Here is a 17,004-nt window from a genome sequence, read left to right on the forward strand (position 1 = left end):
TCCCACTCACTACTACCCCTACTTTCAAAGGGTAACTACTCTTCTGGCTTCTATCACTGCTGATTAGTTTTGCCCATTTTAAAATTTGATGCAAATAGAATCATACAATATGCATTCTTTGCTGACTGGCATCCTTTGCTCAACATAATTTCTGTGAAAATTACCCATTTTCCCATATTAAGTAGTATTTTGTTCTATCTTGTTGTTTGGTATTACATTTTATGAATTCTACTCCTGATGGACATCAACCCGGAATCGACCCGACGGCACTGGGTTGGTTCCTGATGGACATTTGGATTGTTTCTAATATTTTCCTGTTCAAGTTGTTGGTTTTAGTAAATGATGTTTATCTTTTCATCTAAATTTTCAAATTTGTTGGCATAATGTTCACAACAAGCTCTGCTATACTATTGAGTACCTATAGGATTTGTAGTCACATTTCCTTTTTTATTACAGGTAGTCTCGACTTATGAAGTATTCAAATTAGGACAAATCACACTTATGCTTTTTTTTTTCTGGTACTATTTAAAAAAAACTTGTTGCTGTCAAGTCGATTCTGACTCAAAGTGATCTACAGGACAGAGTAAAACTGCCCCATAAGGTTTCCAAGAAACCGCTGGTGGATTAGAACTGCTGACCTTTTGGTTAGCAGCTAAGCTCTTAACCACTGCACCACCAGGGCTCCAATAGACTCACAAGAAGTCGCAAAAACAGTGAAAAATCCCCCCAAAGGTGATATATAACTGTAGTGTAATGTTAAAACCAGAAAATTGGCATTGATATATTTCTGTTAAAATATATCTGTAAGTTTATTTGTAATGTTTCTAACCCCCAAAGACAAATAAAAATTGGGTTTATAAATGTTCTGATAATAAAAGACAATAATAATGAAAGCTAAAAAGAAAAAAAAAAGAGGTATTAGACTTACATCAGAACTGACTTACTACAGAGTTATAGGAATGAAGCCCCATCATAACTTGGGGACTACTCGTATTAGTATTGATAATTTGTGCCTTCTCTTCTGTCTTGCTAGAGTTTAAACAATTTTATTAGGATTTTCAAAGATCCAAATTTTTATGTACTTATTTGTATCTTTGTTTTCTATTTTATAAATTCTTCTTTATGTTTATTGTTTTTTCCTTCTACTCATTGAAATTAACTTACTGTTCTTTTCCTAACTTCTGAGATGGCTACTTAAGCCCTTGATTTTCAGCCTTTATTCTTTTTTAATATTTGTATTTAAGGCTACACATTTCTTTCCAAACATGGTGATAACTGTATCCCCAAAATTTTGATGTGTAGCATATTTCTTATCATTGTGATTTCATTTTTGACCTATGGATTATTCAGAAGCTTATTGCTTAATTGAAAAACGTTTGGGAATTTTCTCAGCATACATTGTTGTTAATTTTTTACTTAATTCCACTCCGGCCAGAGGGGATATACTATGTGATTCAATATTTTAAAATTTGTTGAAACTTGATTTATGGCTCATTATTTACCCAATTTTGGTAAATATACAGTTAAAGGTGTATTCTGCAGTCATTGAGTACAGCTTTATGTATGTGATAATTGTTGTTGCTAGGTACTGTTGAGTTGGCACCTAAGCACAACAGAATGAAACACTGCCCAGTCCTGTGCCATCCTTGAATTAGTTGCTATGCTTGAGCCCATTGTTGCAGCTACTGTGTCAATCCATCTTGTTGGGGATCTTCCTCTTTTTCACTGACTCTCTACTTTACCAAGCATGGTGTCCTTTTCCAGGGACTGATCCCTTCTGATAACATGTCCAAAGTATGTGAGATGTAGTCTCCCCATCCTTGCTTCTAAAGAGAATTCTAGTTGTACTTCTTTCGAGACAAATTTGTTCATCCTTTTGACAGTCCATGATATATTCAATATTCAATATTCTTTGTCAACACCACAATTCAAAGGTGTCAATTCTTCTTTGATCTTCCTCATTCGTTGCCCAGCTTTTGCATGCATATGAGGCGATTGAAAACACCATGGCATGGATCAGGCACACCTTAGTCCTCAAGGTGACATCCTTGCTTTTCAACACTTTAAAGAGGTCTTTTGCAGCTGATTTGCCCAATGCAATGCATCTTTTTTGATTTCTTTAATGCAACTTCTATGTGTGTGATAAATAAGTTGGGCTAATTAATACTTTTATTTAAATTTTTTTATCCTTATTGATTTTATTATCTTCTAGTTTCCATCATTTTTGTTGAACCATCATATTTCAGTCTTATCAATGCTTCTTTGTCTTTTGTTGCCAGCAGCTTGACTATGATTAAACGTAATTTTATTTGTGTTTGTACCATTTGCAGTTCACAGTGCTTCTTTCAACTGAGGTTGACGATCTTTGGTTAATTTTTGAAAATTCTCAGGCATTATCTCTTCAAATATTGCTTCTATACTGTTCTTTTCTCTCCTCTCTGAAACTCCAATTAGATCTTTTTCCATGTCTCTTATACTCTTTTCTTCATTTTTATCCTTTAATTCCACTATAGTTACTCATATATATCTACTGGTCTATTTTCCAGTTCACTTATTCTATTTTCAGATGTGTTCCAGGTGCTGTTAAACTCACCTCTAGAGTGCTTGATTTCAGTTAGTCTATTTTTTCAGTTGTATAATTTCCATTTGATTAAAAAAATATTCCGGTTCTCTAGTGAAAATTTTCAGCTTGTGACCTCTTTTATTGAATACATTAGTTGTAACGATTTAAAAGTCTATGATTGATCACTTTAATATCCGCATCACCTATAGGTCTGTTTCTTTTGTCTGTTTTTTTTTCCCCTCTTGTCCCTACTTCTTAGTTTGCCTGATGATTTTTATTGAATGCCTGGCCTTTTGTGTGGAAATGATAGAAGTTGCAGATGACATTATCTTTCTCTTGAGAAGACTGATTTAATTTGTGGCAGGCAGTTATTAAGGGTAGATCATCTTATTCCAACAAGAAGTTGAATTTATTTGAGCCTGAACCTGTGTTTCAATCCCTGAAAGGCTTCTTATATTTCTAGTTTGCCCTTCATTTCCTTTAGGAATTGAACAGAGAACCTGAGGTGATTAGCAGGGACCCTTATACTTTTTAGACTCCAAACTACATTCTAAATATCTTCCCAGCATCATAAGATTGTTGAAAGCTTTACTTTTCAGTTACTTAGCAGGTGTTTTCTGCTTGGCTTATCAGACTTTTGGTTCTACCTGCTTATGAACTGGCAAATGCCTCAAAGGGAAAAGCAGGGTAGAACCTCAGACTCACTTCAGTATCTTTCTGTTCTTTATGAAATCTTAACTTTTATCCAACTTTGCTTGTTGTACTCAGAGGGTATTTTAGTCAGATTTAGGTTAATTCATCATAGCTGTAACTGACGAACTGTCACTTCAAGTTCTGTCAATTCACGCCATCTTAAACGAAGACTTCTATGACAGTGCAACGTTAGTGGTTAAGGAGGCTATCCAAAATATTTAACAATTAGTACAACACAGACTCCAATAATTACAATGGATGTTGGCCATAAGCAAACAATATGTTGTGAACTGGTTGAATATCACCATTGCAGCCCTACAAAATCTTGACTTACTGAAATCCGATTATAAAGCTTGTAGTAGAAACAGGAAAAAAAAAAAAAAAAAAAAAAAGGTGTGAATATGTGAGTTTAGAGAGTTTCAGACTTATAATTACAAAATAATACAATTACAAAGTAATTTATCAGGCATTTTAAGAATAAAAATTGTAATGGCTATAAATATATTGTGTTTTGATAAACCAAGAATATAATATCCAGACTGAGACTCATTGCTGTTGAATTGATTCCGACTCATAGTGACCCTGTAGGACAGAGTAGAACTGCCCCACAGAGTGTCCAAGGAGCAGCTGGTGGATTCAAACTGCCAACCTTTTGGTTAGCAGCCGTATTCAATCACTGCAGCATCAGGGCTCCAGAAGGTAATATACAAAAACCCAACCCAGTGCCGTCGAAGGTGATATAGTAAATCAAAATTGAAATCCCTTCTCACAAAATAATTGAGAAAATTCTAAACAGTTCTTAAGACTAGAATATATTTCCAGACACCATCTATAAATAGAAGAACATGACACCGTTTGAACAGCCAGACAATCAAACAAAACAACAGCCTCCCCCCTACTTGTTTTTCAACTTGTGCAGTACTAGTTCCCAGTGGCTGCTGTGTTGTTATCACTGACGGTACACTTAATGAAAAATTGTGTACTCTGACAATTAGTAGATTGGCTGAGTCCAAATATGCATTACAAAAACTTAACACAGTAGGGGAAATGCCTGTACTCTATGAAACGTGATAGCTACCTGTAATCCTTTGTCAAATGAGGTAGGGTACACCTAAATAAATAATAAAACAAATCAGAATGTAAGGTGGCATTGATTCATATATTCTTAGTGTATGAAAGATTAGCAGGCTAATTTATCATAAAAATTAGCAACTTTCCATTGGTGTCCTTAATGGCCAGAGGAAGTGCATTTCCCAGCATGCTTCACATGAGCTTAGTAAACTCTCACGCCCAGTAACTGTCTCTCATGCTTTCCCATCGTGTAGCCATGTAGCTGTAAAGTTGGAAGGAAACCCACGGAATATAAAGGGACACATTAGCATGTAAAGACCCTCTCCTGCCCATCTGCAGATGAAGGGTCACAAAGCAGATATTTGCAACGAGGAACAGCAAGTTGTGACCACCCTCCAGATCTGTACCTGTCAGACAGAGGCTGACATTTGTGACAGGTACACCCTGATTTCCAAGCGTCTTGTGCAAAATCAGAGGTACTCATATCAGCGTGGCAGCCATATCTCTAGTGCTTCACCTCGCAGCTTAGAAATGCTCAGAAACACTGGATGGAAAAGGGACTTGGAATCACCTTTTAAAGTCCACACCATGCGGAAGAGCCAGTCTAGCGGGGGTTCTGTTATGCCTTGTCAGACAACAGGTGCGAGGAGCAGGGGGCATCTCATTCGTGCTCTTGGTCACAAGGAAAGCCACAAGAGACTGTCATGGATGCCTGCACACCTGATCCCCAGTCCTCCACACTCCTGCAGTGTCCTGACCTCGTCCTGCTCAGTGGGGAGGTCAAGGCTGAGGTGACTGCAGGGCCAGGGAGTGTGTCTTTTTGTTCCCTCACTGCTCCTGGTGGATTTAATGACTGGTGAGAGGAAGGAGGGCAAGTTCTTTCAGAGCAAAAAATGAAGTTGAATTGTATATTTGAACTGGGTTTGCAAACTCAGGCTGGAATTTTCTGACAAACTAGATTGCTCCTTGGGGTTTTTGACGAGCTTTCACTGGGGACAGAATGTTGAGAAAAAATGAAACTCTAGATCCCTTAAACCAGAGGAAAGGCCTTGGTGGACAGTTAGAATTGGTTTAGGTAGAAACTTCAGATAAATTCTTCAAAAGCAGATAAATTCTTTAAAGCCTAGTGCTGCTGTAACAAAGGAGTGCTGGTGATGCAGTGGTCAAAGCACTCAGCTGCTAACTAAAAAGGTCAGTGGTTCAAACCTACCAGCTGCTCCGTGGGAGAAAGATGTGGTACTGTGCTTCCATAAAGATTATAGCCTTGGAAGCCCTGAGGGGCAGAGACATCTGAATTCAGGGTACCTGTCTATAGGTGAGAAACCCTGGTGGCATAGTGGTTAAGTGCTACGGCTGCTAACCAAGAGGTCAGCAGTTCAAATCTGCCAGCTGCTCCTTGGAAACTCTATGGGGGCAGTTCTACTCTGTCCTATAGGGTCTCTATGAGTCGGAATCCACTCGAAGGCAGTGGGCTTTTTGGCCTATAGGGGAAGGCTCTCTCTCTGTCAGCTCTGCAGGAGGTCCGTGGCTCAGCTTCTTCTCACTGAGAGTTCTTCTCAGTAGTCCTCCTTTCCTTGGCGATCTCCATCTAGTTTTCCTTTTTTGTGCTTTTGTGCTTCTGTGCTGAATCTGCTCTTTTTATATCTCAAAAGTGATTAGCTTTAAGATACACGATACACTGATATGATCTTATTAACATAACAAAGAAAGCCCCATTTCCAACCGGGAGTAGATCCACAGGTATAGGAGTTTGGACTATAACACATATTTTGGGGGGACACAACTCAATCCACGGCAGGCAGGATTTCCCAGGACCAGAGCTACCCCTGAAGGGAAGGAAGATGTTTTAACTCCCTTAGTTATGTCTCTGGGTCTTTAGGAATACTCCTAAAACCACCCGTGGCATTAACCATTGGGGCTGACACCTGAATTCCAGAGGGCTGGGATAGGGTCTGCAGGACCCATGCATCTCCTTTTGTGGCTTTTCTTGTGACCAAGGGCAGGTATAAGATGCTGTTTGACCTGGAGCATGGTTTGAGGCTTCTGAAATGGAGAGACACTGACCAGCGTCCAGGCAGAGGGCCGAGTATTGTGCTTAGTAGACAGCACTGCGTCAACTGCCTGCAGAACTGCGTTTACTGAAATGCTCTGTAGAATAGAAGCTGATTAAAGACATGGCTCTATGCAATGTGTCCTTGGTCTATTATTATAAGGGTGTTGGAAATAACGTTATTTCTTCTGGAAACCCTGATGGGGTAGTGGTTAAGTGCTATGGCCGCTAACCAAAAGGTCGGCAGTTTGAATCCACCAGGTGCTCCTTGGACACTGTAGGGGACAGTTCTACTCTGTCCTACAGGGTTGCTATGAGTCAGAATTGACTGGATGGCAATGGGTTTATATATATATATATAAATTTTGTGGACATAGTGAATCTAGTCATTTCTTTCTCTTTCTTCCTTCATCCTTTCCTCTCTCCCTCCCACTTCTTTCCTTCCTTCCTTCCTCCCTCCCTCCCACTTCCTGCTTTCTTTCCTTCCTGTTTAAGATCAATGCTAGAAAGCTCAGAACCCTAGATCTGTGGTCCCCCAGACATAAAAACGTAAACCAATAGGGTCTGCATTTTTCCTGGCTTCGTTTCTGATCCCTTTGTTATCTTGTGAAGTTTTACAGAGCCCGGAGAGCTAACTTCTGTCCTTTCTGGAGGAAGGCCAGTATGAACACATGCATTACTAAATGAGCTTTCTCACCTGGACATTGAGCCTTGAAAACAGCTTTTCATAAAGAGCTCTGGGAGCTGGGCTAGAGCAGAATATAAACTTGGATGGACTCAAAGCAAAAGGCCAAAGGGCCTGGTTTATAAAGATATGAGAGTTTAGGCCTAGTGGGAGTCTGACCCACTGCCTTAGAAACACAAATGTTTCTGTTCAGTGGTGGAAAGAGCATGGGCTTTGATGTCAGAAAGACCTCTTTTGGGTTCCTGGGGCTGCTGTTATTTTATTCACTTAAGCAGACCACTAAGCCTCACTGAGGCCTCAGTTTCCTCATTGGTAAAATGGGAATAGTAACCTTGCATGGTTATTGTAAGTATTAAATCAAAGAGTCACTGCAGCACCTGTAATGTTGGTTCATCATTCTGTGTTCCCTTCCACGAGGCTGGAAGAAATGTGTCTGGAACTGCCCTGCCTTTTCAAATCTCAGGGAAGATGTGGACGTTCATGCCTTCCTTTGAAACAATCCTGGCCCCGGGGACTTGTCCGGAAATTCAGCTCGTGTTCGAGCCTGTTTAAGGGGCTTTTGCTTTCATCTTCAGGGCCAAATGCCAGTGGCTGCTTTTAATGAAACCCAATCCTTCCTAGTTCTGTGTGAGTTGGGGATTTGCTTCCCCAGTCTGGGCAGCCATCGGATACATTCTGTTTTCTTTATTTTCCAAGTGACCCCAGAACACTTTGTGATTCTAAAACTGACCTGCTGGGAGAAGCAAAATAAACTCTTCCATTTCATCCTCTTTCTCTGAATGTATTGGCGAATTATCTGACTTCATACACCTACGAGCAAACTTGCTGGCTCCAGAGGGCCCAGAGGAGCAATTAACATTGCTGTCATTTATCAGTTCCCTCTTCTGACCAGGTCCCGTGCTGTCCATGACATACTGAGACCTTCTTCAGCCACAGGTGGCTCTGGAGCCAGATATGGGAGAAATCAGTAAAATCACGGGGAGGAAAAAAAAAAAAACTAAGTCTTTTGACTCCCCAGGGGCAGATATTCCCTTTCTATCCCATCAATAATTTCTGGTTTCTTCTCAGAGGCTGAGTATCAGGATAGCACATAGTTCCTTGATTTGATGCTCTCCTATAGAATGATTTCTGGGGGAAGGTGGTTTATGATGGAGAAACAGTGAGGTTTGTGTGTTGTGTCTACATTTTGATGCTTTTTTTTTCCTCTCTGTTTTTCCCTGACGAGCGTCTGCCGGCCTCACAGGAGCGACGCATGCCCTGTGATCACCTCCACACACATCGTCTGCACTTCAGTTTGTTTGGTCTCAGGTAATTTGGGCCGTACTTTTTTCTGCTGAGTCTAGGACCAAGGTCTCTCTCATTAGTGGCACTTCCTTCTACAAGGCCACTGTCTTGTCAAGAATCTTACGGGCAGTGGCATGAAGCCCGGACCCCTCATTGGCTTTGTACCCTGCCTCCTCCCTTTGCTAGCTGTGTGACTTTGAGCAGATTACTCGATTGCTCTTGGCTCTGTGGGAGTAGTGACAACACTTGAGGATGTTCTGAGGACTGAGTGAAGAAATGCAGGGCCAGGGTTTAGCACATTCCTGGCACAGTACACGCACTCAAGGCACTGAGCACTATCACCATCATTACCGGGACAGCTTGGCTGTGAACATTCAGTGGACTGACTACCCTCCTCAGGGAGGATGGGCATTAGAACCAAGGGATCCTACTACAGTTTTCCTGTCTATTCCAGCCTCCTCAATTCCTCGTCCTCCTTTCTTTCTCTCCCCGGAAACTGCCTCATACTTCCTAGGGAAGGTGGAAGAAGTTATATAGGCACCTCCTCCTCTCTCCTTGATGAAGTCTACCTACTTATGTGGATCTTCGGCCATACTCTTTACCTTCGCTCCCATTGGGCAATGAGTCCCTTCCCTCCCATCGGGCAACAAAAGTCAAGCCTCCTCCCCCCGGCCCCCTGCTCTGAGTCTCATCTGTATCTTTGATTCCTCCTGCTTTATGGGAACATTTTCATTAGCACACAAACATACTCTCTAAACTTACCTCTTAAAATAAAGTCTGCCTCATGATGCTGCTTCTTCCTCCTATTTCTCTGCTCTCATTCCCAGCAAATCATGAAAAAAATCCATCTGTAATGACTGTTTATATTTCCTCACTGCACTTTTTCTCCTCCACTCACTTCAACTGGGCTCCATCCTATTAAACCCATAGTGCTCTTTTCAAGTTCACAAATGACTTCAGTAGGGCCTCCCTGCCTCATCTTACTGTTTCTTGGGAGAGTTCAGGAGAGTTGACCAAAAACCCCAAACCTGTTGACATGGAGTCGCGTCTGGCTCATAGCGACCTTATAGGACAGAGTAGAACTGCCCCTTATGGTTTGCAAGGAGGGGGTGGGTGGATTTGAGCTGCTGAACTTTTGGTTAGCAGCTGAGCTCTTAACCACTGCACCACCAGGGCTCCAACAGTTGACTATACCCTCCTTTTTGAACACCTCACTCTCTTGGTTTTTCTCCCATGTACTATTCCTTCTCCTGAAATCCCTTCCTGGTTCTTGCTTCTCTGATGGGAATGGGAGAAGGCACCAGGATTGCTCTTCCTGGGTGATTCCATTCTGTTAAACAGTTTTAATTACAACATATATGCTGATGACTTCAAAATTGATTTCTCTAATTTTAACCTTTCCCTTTAATTCTAGACTTTTCTCTCCAATGAACAGCCAGCCTGACACGTGCCCTTGGCTAATACACACTTCAAACTTAATAAGGCTACACTAAACTTAAGAGAGCCTGGATTGGCCCACTCCTCTTCCTCTTCCCTGCTACCACCTGGTCGCGCCATCATCATCTCTCCTGTGGTGCGACAGTGGCCTCTGATCTGGTCTCTCTGCTTCCATCTTTGTCCTCCATAACCCATTCTCCACACAGCAGCCAGATTCTGGAGTGATGTTTTACAAATGTAAATCAGATCATTGTCCCCCCCCCCCCCCCCCCCGTTCAAAGCCTTCCAACAGCTTCCCACTGCACTCAGGCTACCAGGGCTTGCGGAGTCTGGCTTCTGTGTGCCTCCAGCCCCTCATGAACTGCACACTCTCCTATCGCCTTGATGGCTTGCTTGCTGCTACTTCAAGCTCTGCACTCCAACCATGCTCGGCTTTGGGGACTTTGTATTTGCTAAGCCCTCTTCTGGGAATGTTCTTCTTCTAGATCTGTGCATGAGTTTCCTCCTTGTCATTGGTTTCCACATCATGGCCCCCTCAAGGTTGGTCAGTTTTTACTTTCATAATAGCTTTAATCACTCCCTGATACTTGTTAATTTATCATTTTGTTTACTTGCTGTTAAGGATTGAATTGTGTCCCCCTTAAAACATGTGTTGTAAATCCTAACCCCTATAAAAACCAAAAAACCAAACCTGCTGCCATCAAGTCGACTCTGACTCATAGTGGCCCTACAGCGACCCTGTACCTACGGTAAAAGGAGCCCTGGTTGCGCAGTGGTTAAAGAGCTCAGCTGCTAACCAAAAGGTTGATGGTTCAAACCCACCAGCTGCTCTGTGGGAGAAAAGTGTGGCAGCCAGCTTCAGTAAGATTACAGCTTTGGAAATTCTCTGGGGTAGTTCTTCTCTGCCCTATAGGGTCTCTAGGAGTTGGAGTTGACTTGATGGCAATGGGTTTGGTTTTTTTGGTTATACTCCCTTTTGGCAATGGCTTTCTTTGTTATGTTAAAGAGACAGTATTCATGTAGGGTGTGTTTTAAGTCAATCTCTTTTGAGAAAGGAAAGAGCAAATTAAGCAAGCAAACAAGCTAGCAGAAATGGAGGAAGATAGATGCCATGCCACGTGAAATCTCCAAGGAACCAAGAGAGAGAAGCTGAAAAGAGACAAGGACCTCCCCACACAGCCAACAGAGAAGATGTCGTCCCTTAGATCTGGCACCCTGAATTTAGACTTCTAATCTCCTAGACTGTGAGAAAACAAATTTTTGAATCCACTAGCCACTCTTGGAAACCCTACAATAACAACTCCAAAGACTTGATTTCCAAACAAAATCACTTTTACAGATACTGGGGTCAGGACTGCAACATATCTTTTTGGTAAAAACCATTTAATCCATAACAAGAGGTGACATTTGGGCTTAAGTTTTTTTTTTGAATGTCGAGAAGGAACTATGGGAAAATCACAAGGAAGAGTTTTACCTACTGTCTCTCTAGCTAGAATGCTGAATTTTGGTTAAAGGTTGGATGGAAGGGACTCCATGAATCAGGTCCACAGTACATATTTTCTGAACTCAGAGTTTGGAAACTGTCAGTTGAGGAAGGTATTTGGAATTGGGATGGTCCGAGAGAGTTCAGACTAAATGATCACCAGTCAGCCCCGGCCAGCCCCACTGATGGCTGGTCCCTGGGCACAAGCTATGACAGCAACTTGAATGCTGCAACCTTTCCTTCCCTGTGGGACCACTGGCTCCATCCCTGTTGACGTGAAGCATCCGTGAGGCAGGAATCACCTTTGCTTGCCAGCACCGCTCCTAGGATTTGAACCGCTGACCTTACCATTATGAATGAGTCAGATTATAGGCAAGTGTTCTTACTTGCATGCCCAGACCGTCAGTGTATAATTACCTGTGAGTTATAATAATGATGATGATGATATGAGGTGCTTAGGGCCTTTGGAATTTGAGGACTATAAAAATACAGCTTATTATTATTATTATCATTATTATAATCAGGTACAGATACCTGGATAAAAGACCATTTCTCACTGGTGTAATAGCACATGACCATAAAAGTACCTGAAAATCTTTATTTTTCCCTCTTTAGAAATGCGACCATCGAGTCATTTATCACGATAATTAAAGCTCCTTAAAAACTCTCTCCAGGTTCCGCACCGAGGTGAATACTGCCCTTTTTTCACTATGCGTGTTCTCACCGGCTCCTCTTAAGTGGCTTATGAGGACCGGGCCTTTGGCACTTTGTTTTGGAGACAAGACATAGGAGACATCTGTTTTTGAAAAAGGAAATCATCTATAAAATATAATCAGCCTGTAATGGCATACCTACCGACAATGAGCAAGTTCCAGAAGAAGTGGTGTAGGGGCCATTTGTGTTATACCTGGAGAGCATGGTCTACGAATAAGAATTTTATTAGCCGAGAACGTAGTAAAATTTGAATTCAATTTGAAGGGCATGTTTAACAGGTGGGGCAGATGTTCTAAGTGGTCATGAAATTGCTTGAAAGCTGATTCCAGCCGGGCAAGGAAAGGCTTAAAACCGTGGGACTTCCTTTCTTTCCTTCCCTCCATCCCTTCTTTCTGTTTTCCTTTTCTCTCACTCTCCTTTGTCTTCCTCTCTTTTTTCATGCCATTGTAATTGATTTTCAGGAGGTTTAAAGGAATTTAGAGGTCAAATCTTTTGATATGCATCATTAAATCTGCCCCCCACCCTGCAGGATGGGGAAGCTGAGGTAAGAGACGTGCTTAATTAAAAAACAAAAATGAACAACAACAACAACAAAACTAAATGGAACTGTCCTTCTTCTCGCCTCCCTCTCCTCGTATCTTTTCTGCATCCTACCAGGCTTTGCTCACATGCCAAAGAAAGAACGGAATAAAACAGATTGCAGAGGAATCTTTTAGAACTTACAGCAGATTCTGAGGAAGTGTGGTAATTGTGAAAAACCTTAATTAATGTCTATCTGGTGGTTTCAGTACCTGGGGGCCCGTGCAGACAGAGAAGCCAGAAACTGAGCAATTGAGTTATAAAAGGCTCTGAGAGCTGCAGAAATCGTTTAGTTAGAGAAGCTTACTCACTCAGATACCCATGTAAAGGGGGCAGAGTTGATGGAGACTCTTGGTCTGGCCAGCAGACCTGCGTACGTGGGAGTCCATTTGGTGTCCAGCCTGTTAAAAGCACCTTTTATTCCTTTGATCCTCAGCATTCTCATCTATAAGGCAGGCTTGACAAGTAGATTACGTCTACACAGGTAAACAATTTAACGAAAAACAAACATGCTCCCTGTCCTCAAAATATTCCTCCAAACCAAACGCTGAAAACCAACTAAGCAAATAAACGGGCTGAGAAAGCAGACTGAGCTATACCGGCCATTTAGAGTCCTGTAGAACCCAAATGTTTGACTGCGTTTACGTGGGGTCGCCATGAGGCAGAATCGACTCCAAGGCACCTAACAGCAGTGACCCTTTTTTTTTTCACTGACAACACGTTGGTTTGGTGTAGAGACATGTATGCCCTGGCTCACAAATACACCTGACGCCTCGTGGCCCCAAGTCTCAAGTCCTCTTCCCCGGGTTTCAAGGCCCTCCATCGGCTGGTCACACCCCTCTCTCTAGCCTGATTTCTCACCAAACCAAAAAACCAAACCATTTGCCATTGAGTCGCTTCTGACTCTAGTGACCCTATAGGACAGAGTAAAACTGCCCCATAGGGTTTCCAAGGAGTGGTTGGTGGATTTGAACTGCTGACCTTAAGATTAGCAGCCGAGCTCTTAACCACTGTTCCACCATCCTTAATAGTCACCTTTAACTTGAGTCAGACTGGTGTTTTCACAGTGTCCTCCAAATGCCTTGCTCTTCTCTGTGCTCTTGTTCATGTTGTTTGCTTTTCATGACCTGAGCATAATGTGCCTAATAGAGCCCCTAACCAACCAACCAACCAACCAACCAACCAACCAACCAACCAACCAACCAGCCAGCCAGCCAGCCAGCCAGCCAGCCAGCCAGCCAGCCAGCCAGCCAGCCAGCCAACCAACCAACCAACCAGCCAACCAGCCATTCATTTATTCCTTCATCCATTCATGTCTTGAATACCAGGCAGTATGTGTCAGATGCCATACAAGTTTCAGAAACCCTGATGGCTTAGTGGTTAAGAGGCATGGCTGCTAACCAAAAGGTCAGCAGTTCAAATCCACCAGGCACTCCTTGGAAACTCTGTGGGGCAGTTCTACTCTGTTCTATAGGTTCAATTATGATTGGGATTGACTCAATGGCAGCAGATTTGGTTTTGGAAACTGTGGTGGCGTAGTGGTTAAGAGCTACGGCTGCTAACCAAAAGGTTGGCAGTTTGAATTCACCAGGTTCTCCTTGGAAACTCTATGGGACAGTTCTGCTGTGTCCTATAGGGTTGCTGTGAGTTAGAATTGACTTGACAGCAATGGGTTTGGTTTTTTCTTTTTGGTTATACAAGTTTCCATGGGGGTGGGGTGTCTTAGTTGTCTAGTACTGCTATAACAGAAATGCCACAAGTTGATGGCTTTAACAAACAGAAATTTATTCTCTCACAGTCTAGGAGGCTAGAAGTCTGAATTCAGGGCACCAGCTCTAGGGGAAGGGTTTCTCTCTGTGTTCTTTCTGGGGAAAGGTCCTTGTTATCAATCTTCCCCTGGTCTAGGAGGTTCTCAGCTCAGGGATCCTGGTTCCAAAGGACAAACTATGCTCCCAGTGCTTTCTTGGTGGTATGAAGTCCCTCTTCTCTCTGCTCGATCCTGTCTCTTATATCTCAAAAGAGATTGACTCAAGATACAACCTAATCCTACAGATTGAGTCCTGCCTCATTAACATAACTGTCTCTAATCTTCTGTCATTAACATCATAGAGGTTAGGATTTATAACACATAAGATAATCACATCAGATGGTGGACGACCATACAATACTGGCAATTGTGGCCTAGTCGAGTTCACATACATTTTTTGGGGACACAATTTAATCCATAACAGGGGAATACAGAGGAAGTAAGCAGGATAACTCCCTTCACGGCTCTTGTGGCTTTTTTTGTCTAGGAGGGCCAGGATGGGAGATGGATACCGATCCAATGCCAAAACAAGTTGATCAGTGCTGTGATGAAGTGACCTGTAAGTCAGTGCCTTTGTTTCTACCTCAGCTCTCTGAAAAGCCCCTTCTTGGCATTCGTGGACACCCCACTGTCTCTTATGTGCTCACACTCAAGCCTGGTCAACTAATGCAGTGCTTACTCCTTATTGCTGTACTCCCTCTGCTTTTGCCATGGTCACTGGGTGGGTCTTGCCCTCTGCTGCCCCTGCTGATGGGCACTATCGCTCTGTAGATATCCTACCCCCTCTGCCTCCTTGGCCACAACTGCTGCTTCTGTGCAGTGCTGTAGCTTCTTTGGGGTGCAAATTCCACATGAAGCACACTAATGGAGAAGCCCAAAGCAGTGCTGCTTGTCCTCAACATCTTTAAAAAAAAAAAAAAAAAGAGGTTTAAAAGGAAACCAAGCTTTTGGATTTATTCATGGCAAGCTCTTTCTCTGGGTACCAGGTACAAGTCTTTGTCGGGGAGCGGGGGGAGCTGACATGGAGTGTCCCCTCCCTGCTCAATGACTCCTCCCTCAATGACCAAAGTTGTTTTGCCAGACTCCATCTTCCCTCAGGAGCTGTTTTAATTCAGGACGCTCCTGGCCAACCTATTCAGCAGACATCCTAAACAGATCTAATTCCCAGCAGTGGACCCAGTTCGGCTCAGTCCAGAATGTCTTGTTACTTTGGTTATGTCCCAAGTATTACGGGGTAAAGAAAGAACATTTCCTATGAGAGTGGAGGAAAATGCTGATGAGGAGCTAACTGAGAAGGTTTAGAGGATGATTCGCTGGGGGAAGGGGGGGTGTCAGCTCAGGCAGAAGGAACCACCATGTCAAAGGCAGAGAGTTCTGGAAGGGCCTGAGATGAAGTAGCTCAGGGCTGGGACACAGACCGTGTTTTAGGAAAAGGGAGGAAGTGGGGCTGGGAGGTTAGGTTGCTACCAGACTGTAAAGTGTCTTACAGCTTATTGTAAGGCATTTGGACTTTGTAGGTGTGGGCTCCGTGGCAAAACAGTCAATAAATATTTGTTGGATTTAAAGTGCTTGACTTTGTGCAGTAATTCAGGTTCTGTTGCATACATGGAACCCTAGTGACGAAGTAGTTACGCGTTTGCCTGCTAACCAAAAGGTTGGCGGTTCAAATTCACCACTCTTGGCAACCGTATGGGGCAGTCCTCCACTGTCCTATAAGGTCACTAGGAGTTGGAAATCGACTCAGTGGCAATGTGTTTCATTTTGTCTTTTGTTATATATACAGATTCACTTTCGGTTTAGGTTCTTTCTCTTAAACATCTGTCTTTCAATTTTGAGTCTTATTTTTTTTTTTCTAATTTTATTGCAAGTTTCTAATAGGGATAACCTATAGGGTCTCCATGAGTCAGAATCGACATGATGGTAGAGGGTTTACAGAGGAAAAACTGACCTAGCTTAAATTTACTACTCAGGACCTTGATTTTCCTACAAAAGTTACCATAAAATTTCTCCTAATTCTTAAATTTTAATATTCTGCAGGAAAAAATGGTCAAAACCAAAATATTTAACCATGAATGGCAATTATGTGTGAAGTGAGTAATTTTCAAGCTCTTCCAGATGGCATGTTGGAGCCTTCTCAGTTTCCATTCTCTGTGGGAACCATACTTTTGGCATGTTTTTTATATTTTAGACCACTTGAAGGGAGGTAGACCCCTAGTCAAGTGTAACCATTTAAGTTATCAGCATTTATTGATACTTTCCATATTCATTATTGATGGAGCCCTTGAGGATAAAGGGTCAGATCTTTTCTTTTTTTGTCTCTGCCATATAAACCAACATAAAGGTCTGTGCCTGGTTGGTCCTCAGAAAAGATTCATGGAACTAGGGGAGGTGGGTAGTGGGACAAAGAAATGGCTTTGTATACCAGACAATGCAAGGGCTTTGGAATCAACTAGGCCTGCATATGAATCACTTTGCTTTACTGCTTTCTAGCTGTGTGATGTTGGGCTAGTTAATATGGCTCTCAACGTACTCATCTGGGAAGCAGCTATAACAAAATCTAACACATAGACCTGACGGAAGAATTTAATAGGATAATATACAAGCAGTGATGGGTGCATAGCAAGTAACCGACTGCTCA

The sequence above is a fragment of the Loxodonta africana genome, chromosome 26, assembly GCF_030014295.1.
Source record: "Loxodonta africana isolate mLoxAfr1 chromosome 26, mLoxAfr1.hap2, whole genome shotgun sequence".
Taxonomy (NCBI): Eukaryota; Metazoa; Chordata; class Mammalia; order Proboscidea; family Elephantidae; genus Loxodonta; species Loxodonta africana.